The sequence below is a fragment of the Miscanthus floridulus genome, chromosome 7 (assembly GCF_019320115.1).
Source record: "Miscanthus floridulus cultivar M001 chromosome 7, ASM1932011v1, whole genome shotgun sequence".
In the NCBI taxonomy this organism is placed as follows: domain Eukaryota; kingdom Viridiplantae; phylum Streptophyta; class Magnoliopsida; order Poales; family Poaceae; genus Miscanthus; species Miscanthus floridulus.
In genome coordinates, this window is record NC_089586.1 from 15,685,863 (window position 1) to 15,698,937 (window position 13,075).

A 13,075-nucleotide genomic window follows, 5' to 3' on the forward strand; every position below is an offset into this window, starting at 1 on the left:
GCGGTGATCCCGATGAGGTAGGCCCTCCTCCTCCTCCTTGATCTAGGGTTCCGGCGAGCTTTTCTCCTCTCTCTCCCAACTCTGATCCAGCGCAGGGAGGATGGCGCAGGGAGGCCAATGAGACCGTGGGGAGGTGGCGCGGCTGCATCGGGCGTCGCGGGGAGGACGGCGCGGCTGCGGGGAGGTGACATGGGTGGTGGTGGAGGTGGTGGCATGGATGGAGTGGTGGTGGCGGCAGCGGAGCAGGAGGTGGTGGTGGCGGCCGGTGGTGGCGTTCGGTGACTGGTGGTTGTTTTTTTATTTTTTTCAAAAAATATTTGCCGAGTGATTTTGGGGCACGCCGAGTGCCCAACAAAAAACACTCGGCAAAACAGTGTTTGCCGATAAAACGTTTGCCGAGTGTCGTTTACCGAGTGTAACACTGGGTAAACGGTTTGCCGAGTGTTTTGGGGGCTTTGCCGAGTGCCCCTGACACTCGGCAAACCTCCTGTATCCCGTAGTTTTAGTTTCAAATGAGCAAGAATCGATCACGTACAAGAACACAATCATTTTGGTAAAGAGAAACCATATTACATTATTCCGGAGCTTATTATTATTGTCTACTACAAAACTACTCACATGGATCAAGTAAGCTCGAACTATAAATGCAAATGACATTCCAGAACCCGAGTCTCTCTTTGGATATTTCTCGTCGAAGACTAAGAATTTAGCTCAAATTTGGACCGCTAATATGTGGACGGCTGTGTCTGGAGGCCGAAGCCAAACAGGAACAATGGATCGTAGTGCGCGTCACCGACGTTCATTGGCAGCTGATCCACCGAGCGGAACCACGTCCTCGACAGCTTCCCCATGAACCCGTAGTCGCCGAACAGCACGTCGCTGACGCCCTGCCCCTCCATCCCCGGCAGCCACGCCGCCACCAGCGCGTCGATGATATCGATGAACGGCTCAACCACCAGCGGCCGGCCGGAGACGAGCACCACGACGCACCTGATGCTGCCGCAAACATTCTGGATGATGTCCGGCCCGGGGGCAGGGATGGTCAGGTTCAGGTTGTCGCCGAACGTCTCGGCGTAGGGAGGCTCGCCGACGACGATGATAGTCTCGGATCTCAATCACGCACTGTATGTGGCTGGATCGAATGAAAGAAATCGATGAACACGAAGAACAAATGGGCAACCGCCACGATGGCACCAGGGTGACAGCGCCCCTTTTCGCTTTTAATGGTTTTCAACACACTGAATCTAACCGGCCTTTTTTACAATGTATAACTCGACACCTCAATGACCCAGCTACTTATACCGTAGCTAATGCACACGATTATAAAAGCAACAACTGCTTAAACACACTCTAAACATGACTAAAAATCCACTATGCAGATAACTGCAGTGTCATGGGCGCGGTCACCGCTAGCCTCCCGCTGCACCTTGATTCAAACTGAGTCTTGGCGCCTGGCTTGACCAACTGCTCCATGCCACGTCGCTGCTCTAGGTGTTCCCAATCAGTGTGACCAGGATTACACCAACAAGTTCCCTCCTAAGCCTGAGGCACACTGAGGTTTCTGATCCCAATCAGATGGCTCATGACTGACAGCTTCACAGCAGGCATGGCCTTGGTCAGAATGTCTGCTTTCTGCTCCTCAGTTCCCACCCTCTTCACCACAATCTGCCCTCTTTCAACACATTCTCTAATGAAGTGATACTTCAAATCAATGTGCTTACTCCTCCCATGAAACACTGGATTTTTCATGAGGGCTATTGCTGAATTGTTGTCCACAAATAAAGTAATAGGCTTAGGATCTTGCTTTGTAATCTCACTGATCAGGTTTCTAAGCCATAGTGCTTGCTTGGCTACTGCAGTGGCTGCCATAAACTCTGATTCACAAGAAGAAAGTGACACTGTTTTTTGTTTCTGAGAGCACCAAGTGATCAAGTTCTCATTCAAATAGAATGTCATTCCTCCAGTGCTTCTTCTCTCCACTGTATCACCCCCCATGATCACTATCAGAGTAGCCAATGAGCTTGTCTGCACTCCCACCTTGGACATACACCAGCCCAAAGTCCACTGTGCCTTTCAAGTATCTCAAGATCTGTTTGACAGCTTTGGCATGCATCACTGTGTGTTTTTCCATGAACCTGCTAGCAACTCCCACAGAGTAAGACAGATCAGGCCTACTGTGTAGCAAGTATCTTAGGCACCCAATCATCCTTCTATACTCTGTTGAGTCCACTGGTTGTCCACCTTTGTCAGCATTAAGCTTGCATCCAGGTTCCATTGGGAATTTAGTTGAGTTACAGTCACTCATACCAAATTGATCCAACACCTTTCTAGCATATCCACTCTGTTTCATAGTGATGAAATCTTCCCTTTGCCCCACCTCAATCCCAAGGTAGTAGCTTAGCAGCCCCAAATCAGTCATTTCAAATTCATTCATCATTTGTCTCTTGAACAGGTTGATCTCATCTGGATTTCCTCCAGTCACGATTAGGTTATCTACATAGACACCCAAAATGATTGCATCAAAACTAGTACCCCTGGTATACATTGCTTGTTCACTTAGACATCTTCTAAAATTCAACTTCCTTAGACTTTTGTCAAGTTTGACATTCCAAGCCCTAGGAGCTTGCTTGAGACCATAGAGAGCTTTGCTCAACCTGAATACCTCATTTTCTTTCCCTTTCACTTCATACCCTTTAGGCTGTGACACATAAACTTCTTCCTCTAGATCTCCATGTAAGAATGTAGATTTCACATCAAGATGATGAATCTTCCAACCATTGTTAGCTGCAAATGCAAGCACAGTTCTGACTGTATCTAGTCTGGCAACAGGAGCAAACACCTCCTCAAAGTCAATGCCATACTTCTACACATAACCCTTTGCAACTAGCCTGGCCTTGTACTTCATCACCTCACCATCTGAATTCCTTTTCAACTTATAAACCCACTTGAGGCCAATGGGTTTCTTTCCCACAGGTAACTTGACCAGTTCCCATGTCCTGTTTCTTTTCAATGGATTCCATTTCTCTATCCATTGCTTCAATCCACTCTTGATGACCAGCAGCTTCTGCATATCCAGTTGGTTCTCCTGTCTCCACCAACAAGGCTTCCACATCAGAGTCCATCAACTCTATTTCTGAGGTATCATCATATATTTCCTCTAAGTTTCTGAATCTGATGGGACCACTATCATTAGTTGAAGTAGGAGTGGAATTGTCTCCATGAACAGCACTATGTTGTGGTGTCACCATGCCATCACTGAAATCAACAGGCTCCTGAACAATCTGTTCTCCTTGCTGTGCAGGTGACTGTGGTAATTCAGCTCCACTGTCAACACTGACAGATGCATCATCTGCCTCTTCTTCCTGTGCTACTGCATCATTGACACCAAAGTCAACATAGTCATATTCAAAATCATTTTCAACTATGACTTCACTAGACACATTTTGGCCCATAGCTGATTCCCAGTTCCACACTTTCTTTTCTTCAAACACAACATCCCTACTGACAACAATCTTGTTGTTTTCAGGATCATACATTCTGTGTGCTTTGCTTCCTTCTTCAACCCCAAAATAAACCAACTGCTTACTTCTATCATCAAGTTTCTTCAGATGGGGTGTTGATATTTTTGTGTGACCAACACACCCAAACACTCTCAAATGACCTAAACTAGGCTTCCTCCCTGTCTAAGCCTCATATGGAGTCATGTCACCCAGCTTCTTGGTTGGCAACCTATTCAGCAGATAGACTGCTTGCCTGACAGCTTCTCCCCAATACCTTCCTGGTATTTTCATGCTCTTAAGCAGAGCCCTAGCCATCTCCATCACAGACCTGTTCCTCCTCTCCACCACTCCATTTTGTTGAGGAGTGTAAGGTGCTATGAGCTGCCTTTTGATCCTAGCTTGTTCACAAACCTTTGCCAAGACACCTAACAGAAATTCCCCACCCCTGTCAGATCTAAGAACTTTCACCTTGCACCCAGTGAAATTCTCTACCTTTGCTTTATACTTGACAAATACATCACAAGCTTGATCCTTGCTCTGCAACATGTAAGCTTGCATCCACCTAGAATGGTCATCGACCAATAGCATAAAATATTTGTTTCCACCTACTGTCTCTGGTGATATAGGCCCACACAGGTTAACATGAACCAGAATAAGCTTCTCAGTTGACTACCACTATGAGGCCTTAGGAAATGGACTCCTAGTTTGTTTTGCTGAAATGCAATCACTACAAACTTGTTCAGGATGACTGATCTCAGGCACCCCAACTGCCATTTTCTTACTAACCAGCTGTTTCAAAGATCTGAAATTCACATGGCCTAACCTCCCATGCTAGAGCCAAGCCAAATCATCAATGCATGCTAGTAAGCTTTTAGGTTCTATAGTTTCAAGCTCAATCTTGTAAAGTCTATTATGTGTCCTAGGTACACTCATGATCAATCTGTCAGGATGTTTCTCTGAAACTTCTAGCACATTTTCATCAAGCATAACTCTGTGTCCTAGCTTAGTTAACTGACCTAGACTGATTAAATTGCTTCTTAACTTTAGAATGTAGTAAACATCAGATAACACCCATTGATCACCCTTCTTCCCTTGGAACACTACAGTACCTTTACCCATGATTTCTACTGTAGAACCATCCCCAAATCTTACCTTGCCAGAAATAGCACTGTTCAGATCTCTGAATTTCTTGTGATCACCAGTCATGTCGTTGCTTGCTCCATTGTCCAAGTACCACACATTGCTCGATGGATCACCTCCACCAGTCAGATGAAGTCCAGGCTGTACTTTGGCTTCATTCAGAAACAGTTTCTGAATCCTATCCTCTGAAGAACACTGTAGCCGATCCGGCAATACAGTTTTTGCCAACAGAACTGCAGGCTCCCTCTCCACCTTGACAAGGTGAGCTTCCTCCTCCTTCTTCTCACCCGGGCATCGATTGGCGTAATGCCCATAGGCATGGCATTTGAAGCATTTGATGTGACTCTTGTCACGCTTCCCATTGCCATCCTTCCCGGCATCAGCTCCCCCGCCACGGCCACTGCTGCCTCCACCGCGCCCACGGCCTCGCCCACGCCAACTGCTTTCTCCTCTCTTCCCTTCCCCGAGGAATCACCATCAGATTGCTTCTGCCTCGCCTCCCACTCAGCCTGAGTTAGGAGGACCTGGCCTTTCACTGGACGAGCACCACTGCTGCCCCACCGCGTCCGCTCTTCGAAGGCCTTCAGGCGCCCTACTGCTTCATCGAATGCAAGAGTCTTCAGATCAAAGAACTGTTTGATTCCTGCCACGACGGTGAGGTACCGATCGGGCACGATGTCAAACAGTTTCTTCACCAGATCTGCGTCGGTGATGTTCCCCCCAAGCTGCTACTCTTGACTGACAGTGCCGTCAGTCTCCCCACAACTTGATCTAGTGGATCATCATCCTTCATCTCGACTGCATCGAATTCGCTCTTCAAAGTCTGCAGCCGAGCATCCCTGACTCGATCTACACCGACGAAACGCGCCTTCAGGGAGTCCCACACCTCCTTCCCTAACTTCTTCTTCGCAACTTGCATCAAGATGTCGTCGGGAATGCACTGAAGAAGGTGCGCCTTCACCTTCCGATCCTTCGCGTCCAGCTTCACCTTCTCCGCCACGGTCGGCGCCGCAGCTTCCGGATCTGGCTCAACCACCTCCCACTCCTCCCGATCCTCCATGATCGCCTGAACTCGAATGCACCAACTGGTGTAATTCGAGCTCGTCAGGGTTGGGTAAACCTGACACGCTTCCCCGCCGCCTCGCGCCCCATCCCCGCCGTCGCTGCCGCTGGCGACGATCGACATGGACCTAATCTGGAGTGTCTCCGCGCGTGATTAAGGCTCTGATACCAGATGATAGTCTCGGATCTCAATCACGCACTATATGTGGCTGGATCGAATGAAAGAAATCGATGAACACGAAGAACAGATGGGCAACCGCCACGATGGCGCCAGGGTGACAGCGCCCCTTTTCGCTTTTAATGGTTTTCAACACACTGAACCTAACCGGCCTTTTTTACAATGCATAACTCGACACCTCAATGACCCAGCTACTTATACCATAGCTAATGCACACGATTATAAAAGCAACAACTGCTTAAACACACTCTGAACATGACTAAAAATACACTATGCAGATAACTGCAGTGTCGTGGGCGCGGTCACCGCTAGCCTCCCGCTGCACCTTGATTCAAACTGAGTCTTGGCGCCTTGCTTGACCAACTGCTCCATGCCACGTCGCTGCTCCAGGTGTTCCCAATCAGTGTGACCAGGATTACACCAACAGACGACGATGGCGTAGTCGAACAGGGGCTTGTTCTGCTGGACGAAGTCCGCGTCGGGGTTCTCGGAGTAGACGACGTCGGTGCCGGGGGCGACGGCGCGCAGGATGCTGTCGAGGATGGTGGTCCCGGCGGTGAGGTTGTTCCCCGTGAGGCCCTGCCAGGTGATGGTCCAGCCGCCGCACTGGCTGCCGAGATCGTCAGCGTGGCTGCCGGCGACCAGGACGCTGCCGCCGTAGGAGAGCTTCTTGGGCAGCGACAGCAGCGGCTTGGCGCCGGGCTTGCCGTTCTTGAGGAGGACGAGGGACTTGCGCACGGCCTCGCGCGCCAGGTCGCGGTGCTCCTGCTTGCCGAGCTCCCCGACGAGGCTGGTGTCGGCGTAGGGGTTCTCGAAGAGACCCATGGTGAATTTGACCCGGAGGATGCGGCGGACGGCGTCGTCGATGCGGCTCTTCGGGATGGTGCCGTTCTGCACCAGCAACGTGAGGTCGTCGATGAACTCCGTGTACGTGTAGGGGATCATCACCATGTCAATTCCGGCGAGGATGCCCAGCTTGATGGACAGAAGGTAGTCAGCGTGATCTGGGGTCGTGATCCTGTCAAGCCCTTGCCAATCCGAGATGATGAAGCCCTGAAGTAAACAATTAAATTAAATACATACAGTTCAATTCATTTTATTTATGCCTCAACAATTGACTTCAACGTGGAGTACCCTAAAGCGGAGCCTGTTCTTGAGGTGGTCGGTGACGAGGAAGTGGTTGGCGTGCATCTTGACGCCGTTCCAGCTGGAGAAGGAGACCATGACGGTGGAGACGCCCCGGATGACGGCGTTGTAGTAGGGCGGCATGTGCACGGCCATCAGCTCGTGGAAGGACGCCACCGTGTTGCCCTCGTTCACGCCCTTGGTGGTGCCGCCGTCGCCGACGTAGTGCTTGGAGCACGCCGCCACGTTGCGCTGCCCGGCGACGTATGGCGCGCCGGGGCGGCCGCCGCTCGCCGGGATCTCGCCCTGGAACCCGGAGATGATGGAGGTCATGTTCCGGACCACCCCCGGGTGCTCGCTGAAGCTCTCGTAGCACCGCCCCCACCGAGGGTCTCTGCACACCGCGACGCAAGGAGCGAAGACGTAGGGGATGCCGGTGGCCCTGACCTCCAGAGCTACAGCAGCTCCAATCCTCTGTGCTAGCTCTGGGTCCCTGAACCGAATAAACATGCAACTCGATCAGATTTGTTTAATTATGTGATGATGAAAATTATATGTTATTACACACTTGATTTGTTTTAGGTCCAGTTTCACAAAGAAACTCGGCAAACATTTTGATTTTCATTTTTCCTTGTAATTTATTTTTGGCGAATAAATTGAAGCACACGTACGTACGTACGTACCTGGTGCAGCCGAGTCCGATGTTGTGTGGGAAGATGGTGGCCTTGTAGACGTTGCCGTGGCCGTGGACGGCGTCGATGCCGTAGATGATGGGGATTCCCGAGGCGCGTCGACAGTGCGCCGCTCTGCATCCCGTTCACCATCTTCACCCACGCCTCCGGCGGCGCGTTCTTCGTCGGCACGCTGCCGCCGCCGCTGAGCACGCTGCCTGCACGGCCCGGACGCATGCATGGCTTCAGGATCTCGCACGTGTTTACCATACATGCATTAAACTAGGACGTACGTACGATTCAACTCTAGTTTAATTATTTTAAGCAGCCACGTTACGTTACGTTGACTGGGAAACTTTATTTACCCATACCAACGTCGTCTGGCACGCAGTATTATCAATACCATAAAAAAAATCAAGTGGCCGGCCTAGACTAACTAAAGCACAAAGGTTTATGATAATATATATCATCAAATGCTAATAATCTCTCTCCCATCAATCTGGCAGATCTGAATAGTTTTAATTTACGCTAAATACTGGTGACTGTTGCAAGCATGTATATATATAGATATTATAGGCCTAAGTGTGGCCTTCGTTTGACGTTTATTCGAACTTGCTTAGAGTTACCAAGCTCAATGGCCCAAACTATAGACAAAAGCAAAAGCAAGGACTACACGGCCAAAATATATATACATACTCACCAGTACATAGTTTTCACGTCATTAAACAGAGTTTTCGTGCACCCATAATTACTGTTTGACTACTATTAACCTGGCCAAATAAAGTTCAATAGAATGCTCTATTGCAGTATCTAACCCGTCCGTCAGTACTGCTGATAGCTACTAGCTGCATCCAGAGCTATATATGGCCCGTTTGGGACTTCTCACATCCATGTTTTTCTTCTCCGCTCGCAACTTTTGCTATCCAAACAGGGACACCTTTACGAACATCGCTCTAAAAAAAAGTAGAGTTGAAGGTCAACTGCCTCTAGGTTTTTTGTGGAGCTACTTCATGACAGAGTTGGTGGAATATGATTGGTTTTGGTGGAGTTGAGCAGTGCCAAACAGCTGAATCGAGTAGTCACGCGCATTCGAGGTCTATCAAGCGACTAGCTACGAATGACAAGATGCACGTAGGCGCGCGTGTGTGTGTCTATATATATATATATATACACACACACACTCTCGACGTCGGTGGTGGCGTTCTCCCGCTCGATCTGCGACATCTCACTACCCTAGATCTGGACATCACTTTTATATATATATATATATATATATATATATATATATATATATATATATATATATATATATATATATATACACACTCGCATATATAGTCGCATACATACACATACCTATGAGGTACTTGTTGACGACGTCGGTGGTGGCGTTCTCCCGCTCGATCTGCGACATCTCACTACCCTAGATCTAGACATCACTATCGGATTTTGAACCGACAGTGGCATACCGGCAGTGATGGGGGTTGACATCGCTGTCGGTCCTTAAAAACCGACACTAATCTGCAGGAAACAGTATCGGTTCCTAGCTCCGCCCGACAGTGTCCAGTTGAACAACACTGCCGGTTCATGGATCAAACCGACACTATTGTAGTAAATATCAGTGTCGGTTCATGGACCAAACCGGCAGTGTTCTTGTAACTATCAGTGTTGGTTCATGGTTCAAGCCGGCAGTGTTGAGCAAGACAACACTGTCGGTTTGTTTCTAAACGGCAGTGATGGTTACGACAACACTGCCGGTTTGTTGCTAACCAGCGGTGATGGCCTATTCGTATTTTATTGTTTTATAATTTATTTTAATTTATATTTTTTCGTGGAATCGGGTTTCGCTTTTATATACGCTACGTAGACGACAGGTCCATCAATATTAAACATTACAAATGTTACGATTACAATTCAAATGTTCTTATCCACATCTCGATCCCTCAAAACAAAAAAGAAATGTTCTTGGACTTCACACATGCTTCTCGAACTTCTTACAATAATCTGGCGAGCCGCTCTGGGTCATACTAGTCCTTGTACTTCACGGATTGTGCAATGGAAAATACTCCATCTTTTTCCAATACCTCGGCTAAGAAGAATTTTGCCAGCTCCGATTGTAGTGCGACGATCTCCATGTCTAGCAGCCTTTCGTGCTTATATTTCTTGCGCTGTCGTTCAAAAAAAGATGATAACCAAAGAGAAACAGTAAATCATTTTGTTAAATTATTAACAGACATAAATGAAATGGGGATTATACACATCAACTTATCGGCTTCTTCCGATTTCTCGCCGATATAGCGAAGCATTGCCCACATTACATAAAACCCGCATTCATTGTTTCTCGCCGGCTGTGATAGGTACTTCCCCTCCATTTCGACAACCTTGAATGGGACCGGCGTCCCACCGATATGTCTTTTTCGGACACTGAGCAACATTAAAAGGAAAAACATTAGAAAGCGATATGTGTGATTAGAAAATAATAGTTATTAGGATCGCTTACTAATTCAGCACTGCCACCGGTGCATCGAGATGATGAAATGGTTTTTTCTTCGAGTCCCACACCTCGAGCATATTTTTAGCAAGATTAACACAAATAAAGACGAAATGGTTGCTGCAATCACATAATCCTAATTATCGAATAATATTAACGAAAAAGAAGCATAAAATTAAAAGCCGAGAACACATACTCGCAGTTGTAGGTTAGAAATATGTGGGTTTTCTTCTTCATCGTGAATTCATCAAAAACAGCAATCAATCTCTGTTTCAGGTCTTCCACGTCACATCTATAGAGACCTAGACATGTCCTCTCATTGACTCGCATGGGGTCCAAGAAGCCTATGTAATCCCATTTGCTTTTTAGAACGCAAAATTTTGCTATACACATACATAAAATCATGGAAATTGCTCAAAAGTTAACAATTTGTGTCTCGAGAGAGTAGTTAATTGTAATATCATGCGTGTAGGGTACTTACATAGTCCACAGCGTCAACATTTGAACATCGAGAGAGCGTTTCTGGTATAGCTGGAACAAGCACTCCCACTCGACATCGAACTTCTCTTCTTCAGGATATTGGAAAACATATGGCGAATGGATAATAACCTCAAAACCAAAGTCGTCCATCTCTGTTGCTTGAGCCATGTAATATTCATGTAACTGGCGCATATATGTTGTTAGATTTTTATACTCATGATCGAGAACCAAAAGATTGCCCCTTTCATACTTCATTGTCGGTGTTCCCGTCCCTTGTACATCATAATAAATGTTCGCAGCCTCTTCCATGGTTAAATCAGGGTTGTCTTCGACTAACCTCATAATGTTCCTTAAATCTTTATTGTGTATTTCTTCGTCTCTTGTTGTAGCATATTTATTCTGTGTTTGCCTTTCGAATTCGGACTTCAACAAAAATGGAGGCAGTGAGGCACATAGATTGAAGAAACTAACACAATCTTCCTTCGAGATGTGTGCTGTAAATTTTTCTTTCATCAAGGTGGTAACGCTGCCACTGAATGGCCTTTTTCTTTTCTGTTGGTCCACTTTGGGAGCATTAGCGACCGAATCCAAGGACATTTTCTGCGACTGTGAGGATGTCCTTGATCTTGTTTTGGGCTGAGGTGGAGGAGGAGGATGACAACGAGAATTCTGTTTTCCCGGGGCTGATGAAGATGGAGTCGGACGAGGAGGAATAGAAGGAGACATCTGTCTTCTCGGGGGTGATGGCTCTGGATGAGGAGGGGAGTGATCTCTGTTGGGAGATGATGAGTGATCATCGCGGGTGGGCGAAGACTCGCAGTCGTCCTCATCATCAGAGGACAATTGATGGTCAAGCTTAATGAAGCGCTTGTGCCAGGCCACTTGAGAGCCCTTGTTTTGACCAAGTTTCGGCCTGTCTTCCGCTACGGGGTACTCAATGGGTATCTTGTTATACTTCTTATCAAGTATTCTATCAATGGTGACGCGAGCGTACCTCAGTGGAATTGGGCGGCCATTAATTGTCCCGTCTCCCGCAGGCCAGGCCTGGCCGAGCGCCACCTTGTCCTTTGTCCATTCCTGATGGATGTATAACCTAACATTGATGGGTTCAGTGATGTCGTCCACCGGATGAGGCACATTCGCCTCTTCTTCATCGAGCGGGGTCAATCCGCAGCTGCTGCGACCCCTAAACCGTGGGCTAAAGGCACTAGGAGTAGAGTTTTGTGGTACTACTGACCCCTTGGACAACAAAATTTGCTCGACTCGCCCTTCAACGATCGCCTCAATCCGTGCTTCCATTCTGTCTTCCATCTCTTTTAGTCTCCTCAAATACTCTGCCTCATGTTTTGCTCTACCCCTCGAGCGGCTCCGATAAGTGTTAGATTCTTGGGGGAATGCTAGTTTCCAAGGAACAACACCGGTTCCTCTAGTGCGACTAGGGTGCTCCTTGGTTCTGAGTGCTTGGGTGAGCACATCTTTCTCCCTATTAGAAGTGCGAGTCCCTTGCCTCACATCCTTAGTTACCTAGGAGATCCTCTGGATGAGTTCGTTCATGGGTTGATTTAAGGAGCTAAAGCTCCCATCCTCGGCGTGCCGTACATTTCTTCCCATATAGTATAATACCGATCTGGGCTCCCAATCGATGGTCTCAACCTGAACGCCTTCCTCAACAAGGCGATCCATCTTTTGAAGTTCTGCTTTAAATTCTGGCATCTTTTTGGCGCAGCCATGAGAGCCGAGATGGTGAGGATTCGTCGCTTTATGTGAATTCTCCTTATTCTTTCTATAAAATGTGAATCCATTGATCTCATACCCTTGGTACTTAAGATATATACTCGAAGGCCCCTTGGCTAAGGCATCCAGTTGATTACCCAACTTTATTCCAAGCAAGTGAATCGCAACCAGCTGACAAATTCCTTCTTATGTTTTTTATCTAGCCAAGCCTGTGACCTGCTCGGGTACAGAGTTTGCAGCGATTGCCTATGCTCGTCAATGTATGGCATCACACCCTCGGCTTGCTGGAGAACAGCAAACTATGCCTATCTGAAAGAAACAGAGTCGTCTATTGTAACAAATTTCTGCCCCATCGTTCCTTTGCCACGTAGTCTTCCCTCATGACGAGATTCTAGAACTCTGACCCTTTTGATGTCCAGATAATATGTGCAGAACTCAAAGGCCTCCTCCGTTGACCATCCTTCAACCATGCCCCCTTCTGGCCTGAATCTATTCCTAACATACCTCCTGAAAACTTTCATCAATCTTTCAAAAGAAAACATCTGATGCAGGTACATTAGGCCAAGGGCTCTAATTTGGTCAACAAGATGAATAAGCAGATACAATGAGATATCAAAGTAAGTCGATGGGAAATGCATCTCAAGCCTAACGAGAGTTTTGGCTATGTCCCACTACAGCTGCTCTAGCATGGACA

At 47.5% G+C, this 13,075-nt stretch overlaps 1 pseudogene; it reads right to left on the bottom strand.

Moving 5' to 3' along the window:
- Positions 1-725: 725 nt before the first annotated feature.
- On the bottom strand, positions 726-7,844 carry LOC136462669 (uncharacterized; annotated as a pseudogene).
- Between the last annotated feature and the right edge of the window lie 5,231 nt (positions 7,845-13,075).